This window comes from Herpailurus yagouaroundi, unplaced genomic scaffold, assembly GCF_014898765.1.
Source record: "Herpailurus yagouaroundi ecotype Mexico unplaced genomic scaffold, PumYag 186, whole genome shotgun sequence".
NCBI lineage: Eukaryota > Metazoa > Chordata > Mammalia > Carnivora > Felidae > Herpailurus > Herpailurus yagouaroundi.
The window spans coordinates 28053168-28063526 of NW_024412417.1; the positions used below are offsets into that span (position 1 = coordinate 28053168).

Below are 10359 nucleotides of genomic sequence, written 5' to 3' on the forward strand. Positions count from 1 at the left end.
AAAAAAAATGTTTATTTCAGAAAGAGAGAGAGCTCACACATGTGCAAACAGATGTTGGCATAGAGCTCAATGCAGGGCTTGATCCTATGAACCATGAGATCATGAGCTGAACTGAAATCAAGAACCAGACGATTAACCAACTGAACCACCCAGGCATGCTGAACTGTGCCTCATTTTAGGAGTTGGTGGTAGCTGTGGTAATAACAGAGCCAAGACAAGAAAGTATATCGTGGTCCCCATTTTCCTGGCTCAGTGTCAAAATCATGTTAGAAGCAGGCGACAGGGTTTCTAGCCCTGATTCTGCATTAGCTAGATAACTGCAGAAAGTCATTTTCCCTCTCATGGCCTCAGTTTCCTCTTCTGTAAATGAGGAGGGCTAGCCTGGGTTTCAACAGTGGCAAGTCCAACTGCCCATACTCTGTGTCTGAGGGTCACCCTGTTGTGGCAAGAGGTCATGGAGAAGACATGACCACTAGTTGACCTGCAAACCAGACTTGGGGAATCAAGGGCTCTGCGCCCCCTCCTCTGTCATGGAATGTGTGTTCTGCCCGTTGTTTCCACAGTGGGAGCTGTTCCAAGGACCTTAACAGAGTAAAGTGTTGTTGAGACCATCTGGATGAATATGTGACTGAGCCCCATTAGGGCTTCTCTGTAAACTTTAAGAATCTGGCGGGTGGGTGTGGAGATCTACTTGTCCTGCAGTTGCCCAACACAAGCCTTGTATATAAGTTCTCTTGCTTATTAATACTGCTACCTACTGATCTGGACTGAACTGCTTCCTTCATTGGTCTCTCCTTGCCCTCTGTGCATAAGGGCCAGTTTGCAAACCAGCACCTTTCCACCAAGAGCACCATGTTTTCTGCTATGCCCTGGCCTGGCCTTCCAGTTCTTTCTCCCAGCCACTTTCCAACAGGGTAGAATTAACACATGGGGTGAAACGCCATGATGTCGCTGTGGTGAAGGATCTCTGTAGTTTCTTCTGCTTGTATGGCATATTGTAGTTTTGGAGGGAAAGTCAGTTGGAAAGAAGTCATGAAAGGTAGTTTTGAAGGTGGGAAAACAGTTTTAGGGCAGGAGCTATCCAGAAACAGAAACATGTGATTTGAGAAGGGTGGGAATGGCAGACAACTTGCCAGCCAGTCTCAGACGTATCTCGGTTCTCTCGGTGATGGAGGTCTTGGTATAGCTGCCTCTAGCAAATCCCAGCAACAATATCCCAGGACAGTCCGTAGGAGGAGCAGGGTTGGGATCAGGGTGAGCAAAATCGTGGGTCTCCACATAATGAACCTGGGAGTGAGGGCCTCCTTACATTTGGTACCAGGCACCTTGCTGGCCTCGACCTGGTCCCAGGCCTGGGGAGAGGTACTACTCCAGTGGAGTTGCGAGCTTGCTGTGAAGCTGTCTTCTCTGCCGCAGACCCACTGAGCAGAGTGGGAATGGGTTGTGTAGAAGGTGAGATCCAGATGGATCAGGCCTGATCAGGCCAGGAATTCCATGGACGTGATTTCCCGAAGGACATCTGACATGAAGGGCACTGGCTTCAGATCTGTGCTAGGTTAGCTGTGCAACTCTGTCAGGTTACTTAACCTCTTTAAGTCTCCATTTCCCAATTTGTAAAATGCAAACAAGAACCCCTTCCTGGCAGAGATGCTGTCAGGACAGAATATGCGTCTTTGGCACACAGTATTCAGTTATTACATGGAAATTAATTTTCTTTTCTTTGCTCTCTTCTCTTCCCTTCTCTCTTTCTCCCTCTCCCTCTGCCTTGAGTGTCAGGAAATGAAGCAAGTTACGGACAGCAAAATTCATGCCAAAAATGGTCGTAGAAATCCACATCCTCATGCAGAGGAAGCCTGGCAGGTTTTTACATGCATTGTTGACTTTCTGACTCATAATTGCTTTCTCTTTTAAATCCACCCATTCTGCTCAGGTTAGACCTCGTGCAGGAAGGTTGGCAGTACAATGCCAGGATCTGGCTCATTAGGAAAAATCTCCCAGTGCTGCTCTGAGGCCAAAGTTCTAGGTACAAAAAATTATAAACCTGTGTCACAGGCTTGCCTAATAAGAATTATAGCTACCATTCACTTAAGGGATTAGTATGTGGTTGGCCCAGGGCTAGGCACTTATAAACATTATTTAAGTCAGCCCTTACAGTACTATAAGAAGTAGATATGACTATTGCTAGTTTGCAGATGAGGAAACAGAGGCTAATATGGCTCATGAACTGTAGAAATGAATAGAAATCAGCTCTTTTCCTGATTAACCATTATTTACGATTGAACATTCATTACTCTGAAAATGCAAGAAAACACAAGAGGAACCCATTGTTCCCAGAGAGTTTTGAGGTGCAGAGAATAATCAGGACCAGCATATGAAAAAGAACAGTATGGCATGGTATGGGCTCAACCACACGGTGAGCTCTTTGAGGGTGGGGGCTTTGTTTCATTCTCTCTTTTTATTCCCCTATTTTCTAGGGCGATGGATAGCCCTTTTTAGGAGCTCAATCACCATGTGTTAGATGTCTAAGCAAATAAAAGGATAAATGTTAAGGTGTGTGCCACAGGCCCAGATATTGGTGGGGGTTCAAGGTCCAGGGTGGTCCACAGGGGTCCAAGGGAGAAGGCCAGCTTCATGGAAAGCAGATTGGAACCGGAGATGGGATTCAGACAGGTTGAAAAGGGCAGAGAAGACAGAAGAAAACACATCAATCACGACATGCTGTAGCATAAGCACGGGGTGTTGAGACAGTGAGGAGAGCAAAGTGCTTAGAAAATTGTGCACTAGTCAGCTTGGTAAAGGGTCAGTCTAGTAAGAGTTGGCAGGGTCTTGGTGTAAGACTGGCTATTATCTGGAAACAGGTCAACAAGGTCAAAGGAAACACAGGGTAGGCTGGTCTAGACACAGAAGGTAGGGAAGTCAGCTGAAGCAGGCTGGATTGCAGGAAGCACGGTTCCCCACCCATGGTAGAGGATATGCAAATATAACTTTTGGCAGCTGTGAAAAGCATAAGAGGAGGACAAGTCAGCCATGAAGAATGCGGAGGAGGAGGAGTACCGGGAAAGGTCTTGGAGGAACGCATTCTGAGGCTGATCACCCCCTCTATTTGGGTTTCATGCACCATAGCAGCCTACCTGCTCTCAGGAGACCCTTGGTGCCTCTGTTTATGCTGTAAAATGAACTCAGGGAAATCATATTTACTAAGGGGTGAGTTATGATCCATAGGGCTCAAAAAGCCATAAAGTCCTTTTAGTAGGGTTGTCTTAGATATACATAAAAATCTTCTCTACACATATATAATTTTATATAACTTAATGCATTTTCACATAAATGGAAATATAATTTCATATAAATTTATATAAGTAGTTTTATCCTGGGCTAAAGAGCTAAGTCTAAAAATGGAAGAATGTAACAGATGGCTCTATCTTGAGGCTACTGGTTGCATCCTTACCCTTCCCAGCCGATTGTTCCAAAAGAATAATGAAATTGTAACAGTCAGTTCTGCTCTGTCAGTATATATTTAATCTATGTGTCTCAGCCAGGAAGAAGATTGTTACTTGGTGATGGCCTCCACGTGGGCCTTAGGAACCCTAAGATTTTTTACCAAGAAGCCCAGAGTGGTTGTGTGGGGCGATCTCCACCTCTGAAATGTGGGACTGAACAGCTCATCACTGCACATACTGTGTGCTGTAGAACCCCAGTGCCCATGGGATGTTAAAAAAAACACTGTGAGGTATAGGATTTTCTTGTTGGGAAAATGTTCCCTAAAAACATCCCCAGGGTTGGTGATTTGCTAGGGGAACCAACAGGACTCAGCAAATAGTCATACTCACAGCCGACATTTATTATAGCAGAAGGATACAGAGCAAGATCAACAAAGAGAAAGGCACACAGGGTGAAGTCTGGAAGGAAGCAGGCACGGGCTTCCAAGAGTCCCTCCCGGGGGAGTCACACACGATGCATTTAATTCCTCCAGGAACGAGTGGTGAGAATGTTGTGTGAAATGCTATCTACCAGGGAAGCTCATTAGAGACTCCCTGGCCAGGATTTTTATTGGAGGCTGTTCACATGGCATCCTCTGCCTAGCATGTACCCAAACTCCGAACTCCCAGAAGGAAAGCACGTGTTCAGGATAAATGACACTGTCCATACAGACAATTTAAGTACATGGGCCATCTGATCAGGGAGAGCTGGGAACCCTCCTGAAAATCAAGTTTCAGGACACCAGCAAGGGCCAATCTTGCAAGTAGGACCTTCTAACAAAAGAATCGCAGGCCCGCTACCTTGACTTTTTCCTATGGAGGGTCTAGTAAGTTAAGAGAATTCTATATGCCATGGCCACCTTTTGAAAATAAATAATGCACATTAGCATACTAAAGGATCTGAAAGGTATTGTGGTATGAAAGACTTTTTTTTCTGAAACCAACATTTCTCAAACCTTTTTGATAACTTTTTTTTTTTTAAAGATATCTTATGGGATGCCTGGGTGGCTCAGTTGGTTAAGTGTCTGACTTCGGCTCAGGTCATGATCTCACAGTTCGTGAGTTCGAGTCCTGCGTCGGGCTCTGTGCTGACAATTCAGAGCCTGCAGCCTGCTTTGGATTCTGTGTCTCCCTCTCTCTCTGCCCCTCCCCCATTCACACTCTGTCTCCCTCTCTCTCTCTCAAAAATAAATATCCAAAGGATACTAGCATCCTACAGAATACAGTTTGAGAAATCCTGGCCTAACTGTATAGACTTGCATCACTTCTATGGCCTCAGCTTTCACCCTTTATTAAACATGCAAATAACAAGAGCTAGCACAAAAATTCCTCTTACTGTGTGTTAGGAGCTTTTTATGTAATAACTCATTTGACCAAACGAGGTTGGACGAGGTGGCTCTAAGCACAGAGAAGCAGCACAGTGGGGTTAAGGATGGAAACCCTGAATTAGACTGGAGCACTAGTTTCTTGGCTTCACCAGTTACCAGCTGTATGACCACTTTCTCAACCTTGGTGTTCCTCCATTTCCTCAACTGCAAAGTGAGAGCAGCCTTCACATACAGGAAGAACTCCACATGTGCTTATTGAGCTTTCTTTTAAATAAATGAAAGTTCGAGAAGTTTTGATCCTGTAGCTCCAGGCCATGAATCATGGCAGGCGTAGCAACAGACTCATGTGGCTTCAGAGGTGACAGGATGGGATGGGATGGTCTGGTGAGGGTGGCCTGAGGGAATCAGAGCGGTAGCAGGTGGAGCTTGCTCCAGGACCCAGGAAGGCTCGACACCAACACCATTCAAAACCAGGGCCACTCTAGGGAGTAAATGAAGACTGTCACAGGTCAAGAGGCACTAAGAATTTCCTGGGAGTCTGGGACTGAGGCCAGCAACAGAAGTGATATGCTTTTGACTAAATAGAGCAAGACTCTAGACAAACTTTGACTAAACCTGGCAATTTTATCTACATGCTTGAAGAAAGGCACCTCGCAAGAAAATCCCTTCTGATTCAAGCCTCATACAGATCTACATGGTAGAAAGAAAGAATAGGGAAAGATGCCAAACTGAAAAATGACAAAATGCCACCAGGAAAAAGCCAATTTTTAATACGCCTTAACACTGTTTCTTTATCCCTTCTCAGGCTATCTTCAGTTAAGCAATGTTCCATGTAACTGAATAATCCTTCATGGAGATATATGAAGAGTCAGCAGTGTCACCCTGTAAAACGAAGGACTGTGATATATTTTATTAGTGTGCAGGTACAGGTGGGTGTAAAAAGTGGTGGGGGGGGTGGGGGAAGACCTCTCAGTGCGCTTGGGTGTGCTAAAGGAATTTGAATGAAGAATTTCTAAAGGGCTAGGTGAAGAAATTAGTCTGATATCCCCTTGAGACCATCCTGGGCTAGTCACGTACAAAATTGTTCTCAGAGAGGATTCCTTGTGGCCATTTTCCTGGGACTCACCTCTTTTATAAAGTCAGGATCTGGAATATTCCATATACTCTCATAGTGCCATGCCTCTCCCAAACTAACAACGACCTGGGTGCTTGGCGGATAGCATATGCTCAATTAAATGTGGGTTGAATATACAAAGGCCTTTGTTCACAGATCCTTCCACTTTAAATGTCCAACATTTGCCTCCCTACCTGACAACATCTGATATGTCAAAGCGTGTTTCCTCTTAAATCCTGCCTGACTCCTTCAGGCAGTACCATTATGGGAGCACTTTGTTCCTGTCACTGCTCCAGGACCTTTGCATGTATCAACTCTTGTACTCCACATAATACCCACAAAGTAGGACTTTTTATAGGACTACACCTCCACTTTTACAGGTGCAGGACAACGAAGCTCAGAGAACAAAAGAACTTGCCCAAGGATCCATAGCTCGGAAGGGGCAGATGCCTTCTGTCTAGATGTCTCAATCATAGTATTTACCACATCATATGTGGCTTATCATGGCCTAATCATTCATTGCTTCACACCAGTGCCAGCGGGGAGCTATCCGTGATGGGGCACAGATGTCCCTCACACAATTCCTCAAATAATCAATACAACAGATTGAATAGCCCATGACAACATGATTCGGACATTAAAAAGTAAAACCAAGGATTCTGTAGTCAGACAGATCTGGCTTGAGCTCCAGCCTCTCCAAACCCTAGCCTTGTGACCTTGACCAAGTTATTTTAGTCTTTCAGAGTATCGGTTTTCTCTCTATAAAACAGAAATTACAAAACCTGCTTCATGGCATTTGCTTTAAGAATTAAACAAATTAAAGAACATGAAGTGCATACTCAAGTGTCGAGCACAAACTTTATCTGATACTCATGCTCGTTTAAAGGTTCGTTTGATAACCATGCTATGATCAGCCTGAGGCTTACTGGGTGTTCTACAATCGTCTATTAGATAAACGAATTTGGGAATCCAATACAGTAAGACACACACAGAACAGCTAACTGTATTTTGGTTGCCTTAAAATGGATCCTTTTTTTTTTTTTCTCTTTCCAGAATTCAAGCTTCATAAAACATGCGTGGGCTGCTGTCTAGACACAGCATAGTAGATTCTTAAATGTGGTACCAAAGCGGCCATCTTCACTACAGCAAAGCTGCCTGCCTCCTATGGGCTACTTTTACTCTTCTGGTGTCATTACTAGTTCTGATCCTTACTTCAGTTCCTTTGATCATATCCCATCATCTCCCTGTAACAATATCTTAAGTTGAAAACACAAAACTGTTCTTTCTTGTTATGTAGGAAAGAAGTCTTCAAGATTCATTTTTTCCATACCTCCATCTTTATGAGCTATATGCTCCTTCTTCTAAATATTAATGCAAAAATAGGTTAATGTAGTAAATTTATATTTCTGTCATTACGTACAATAAAGGCATTAAGGGCATGATAACTATGGATCAACACCTTTCAGGGTGCCTGACTGCCTCGTAATGGTCACAGGGGATGTCTCTGGGCAGCATTACCTCCCACTGCTGGTTGTTGTTGATTGCATCAAAGCTGGGCCAATCAGAGTTCCTGTCTCGGGATTATGGACTTGAGATGAGGAGATGTAGAAAGTAATTGGGAACAGAGAGAGGAGAAATTGAGAGAGCACTCGAGAACATTCTGAGTGCTCCAGTCACAGTCCATAAACTCAAAAGGGGTCAAGACTTGAGTCACAGAGATATTGTATATAAAGAATAAAGCAGACAGAAAAGGAGAAACCATAGAAAGAGGGCAGTCTGTTGTCTGGATTCTTGCTGGCTCTCACAGTTCTACTCCTCCCCGAGGTCTTGCTACCTCTGCTCAGAAGTCCAATCAAAGACTTCTGTATGGGTAGTATGAATACCTCACCAAGAGGCGCCTGGGTGGCTCAGTCAGTTAAGCATCTGCCTCTTGATTTTGGCTCAGGTCATGATCTCATGGTTTGTGAGATCAAGCCCTGCGTCGGATTGTGTGTTGATGGCACAGAGTCTGCTTGATATTCTCTCTCTCCCCCTCTCTCTGTCCCTCCCCTGCTCTCTGTCTCTGTCTCTCTCTCTCTCACACACACACACACACACACACACACACACACACACACACACACATTCTCTCAAAATAAATGAAAAAACAGTAAAAAAAAAAAAATGAATACCCCATCGAGCCCCATATGTTTGGCTAAAGCACCTTCAGATTTCCATTCCTTACAACCACAAGAATCTTAACTTAGCCATCACAAAACTATGATTACAATTAGGGTTATCAACAATAATCCTTACAAGCATTTAACACTGTGCACATTTACTAACTGATTATTATTAATATCCGCTACAAGCAAGTGCTAGAATAATGCTGCTGAAGCAGCCATCCACGAACTAATAATTGGGTAGCAGCTGGAGGTTAAAAAGCAAGCCATGGAGAGGGAGCGGATTTACTGAAATGATAACCAGCATAAGTCATCACATCACTGGCGACGATTCTGCTTACAAGAGTCCATCAAGGATGGGTGACTGTAGATCAGTAAGACAGTGGAGGGAAATGTTTTTCTATCAGGAAAGAATAAAACAATGAAACAGATGGATTGCTGTTTTTAAGATGAAGATTACAAGAGCACAAAAAACTGGCTATGCTTAGGTGGTTCAGAAAAAAACATGGCTACCATCACCATGGATCCTAAGAAATATGCTTCAATCTTACAGATGTCAATAAAGCATTACTCAACTGTCAATTTAATAATAGAAGTGCCACCAAAGATTCATATTTAACAAACCCAAATGTAATAGATAATGAGGAAAGGTGGCTGGTAGGGATCTGAATTAACTCACCATGTTTGAGAAAATAATTGCGGCAATAAAAAGATCAATAGGAAATCAGGCCATTCTCTAGGACCTAAAAGTTTCTTAGTGGAATATTTAAAAGAGCATTTTACTGGTTCATCCCATTTTTAATGCACTTGGAGATGTGCAGGTGCCCATCAATCCTGCAGAAATGGGTATACAATGAAACTTAAGCTGACTGAATAATAAGGAACTTAGTCACATACCTCTCTCTATTGAGTATATAGCTCTGCATATCTACCCTGCAGATATATCAAGAACAACAGAAGCATTGTTCCAGACTAGAAATATACCATAATTATGTTGCTTTAGAAAATCTTGAAAGCCCAGGACAGTACAAAGAAGAAAATAAAAAGCATCCTTAAACCACCATCCAGAGATACCACTGTTAAAATTCTGGTGCATTTCTTTCCAGTATTATTTTTTTTTCCTGTGAGTGTGAATACTATGCACTAATATTTTACTGTATATACACTATTTAAAAACAACATTTGGATCTTCCTGTTTCTACTGTTTTCATATTCTTTTCACTGAATAGCTAGTGAAGGGGCCCCTGAGTGGCTCAGTGGGTTAAGCATCTGTTGATTTCAGCTCAGGTCATGACCTCGTGGTTTGTGGCATTGAGCTTGAGACTCTCTCTCTCCCTCTCTCTCTGCCCCTCCCCTGCTCACACACGCTCTCTCTCAATAAAGAAAATAAATAATCACATGAAGATTTTTTCTTGCCATTGCATAGAATTTCAGTGCTGCACACCACTTTCAATTGTATGATTTTGTCATAATTTAACCAACATATTAGCTATTTATATGGTTTCCATTTTACTATTAGCTATTGACCAAATGTTTATGTTTTCCCAAATCTCATCTGCCTAAGCCCTAATTTCCAATACGATCATGTTGGGGGGAGGGCACCTTGTGGGAGGTATTTAGGTTATAAGGCTGGAGCCCTCAGGAAAAAAATTAGCACCCTTGAGATGAGACGCAAGAGATCTTGTTTCTCTCTCTTTACCATATGAGGACACAGCAAAGAGGTAATCATCTATAAAGCAGGAAGACAGTCCCCACCAGAAACCAAATCAGCTGGCACTTTGATCTTGGCCCTCCCAGCCCAGAACTATGAGAAATAAATTTATTTTGTTTAAGCTACCCAGTCTATGGTGTTTTTGTTGTAACAACTCAAACTAAGACATTATTCTTTCAATATCAAGAAAAGAGCTGTTTATTCACACTTCCTTTCCCTGCCTCTTCCCCACAATCCATTCTTGCTTTTTCTGTCCATCTCTGCCATGGGAGGCTGACCCCTGAGGAGTGCATTACCTGTGACCCTCTGCCTTCTGATCTCTGGTTGTGTTTAGCTAGTTAGAGGCACCAGTGGGAAGCAGTAGACAGGAGGTTTGACCATTCTCTCCTTCCCTCCCTGTGTGGAACCGGTGCTTGTGGTAATGGCTGCACCTCTCACAAGGTTCTCTGGTCAGCTGACCCCTCTTCCATGGCTCCAGCTCTCTGTCCCCTCCAGCAGAAGCTGTTGCTAGTCCTTAGGTGACTCAACCCCAGTAGGTTCCTTTAACCTCTGCTATGTCAGTGCT

At 43.4% G+C, this 10359-nt stretch overlaps 1 protein-coding gene across 6 annotated transcripts in view; it reads right to left on the reverse strand.

The window, feature by feature from the left end:
* The window catches only part of SAMD12 (sterile alpha motif domain containing 12), a 392536-nt gene that overhangs the window by 139580 nt on the left and 242597 nt on the right, over window positions 1-10359 (reverse strand). The gene's annotated exons all lie outside the window — the stretch shown is intronic.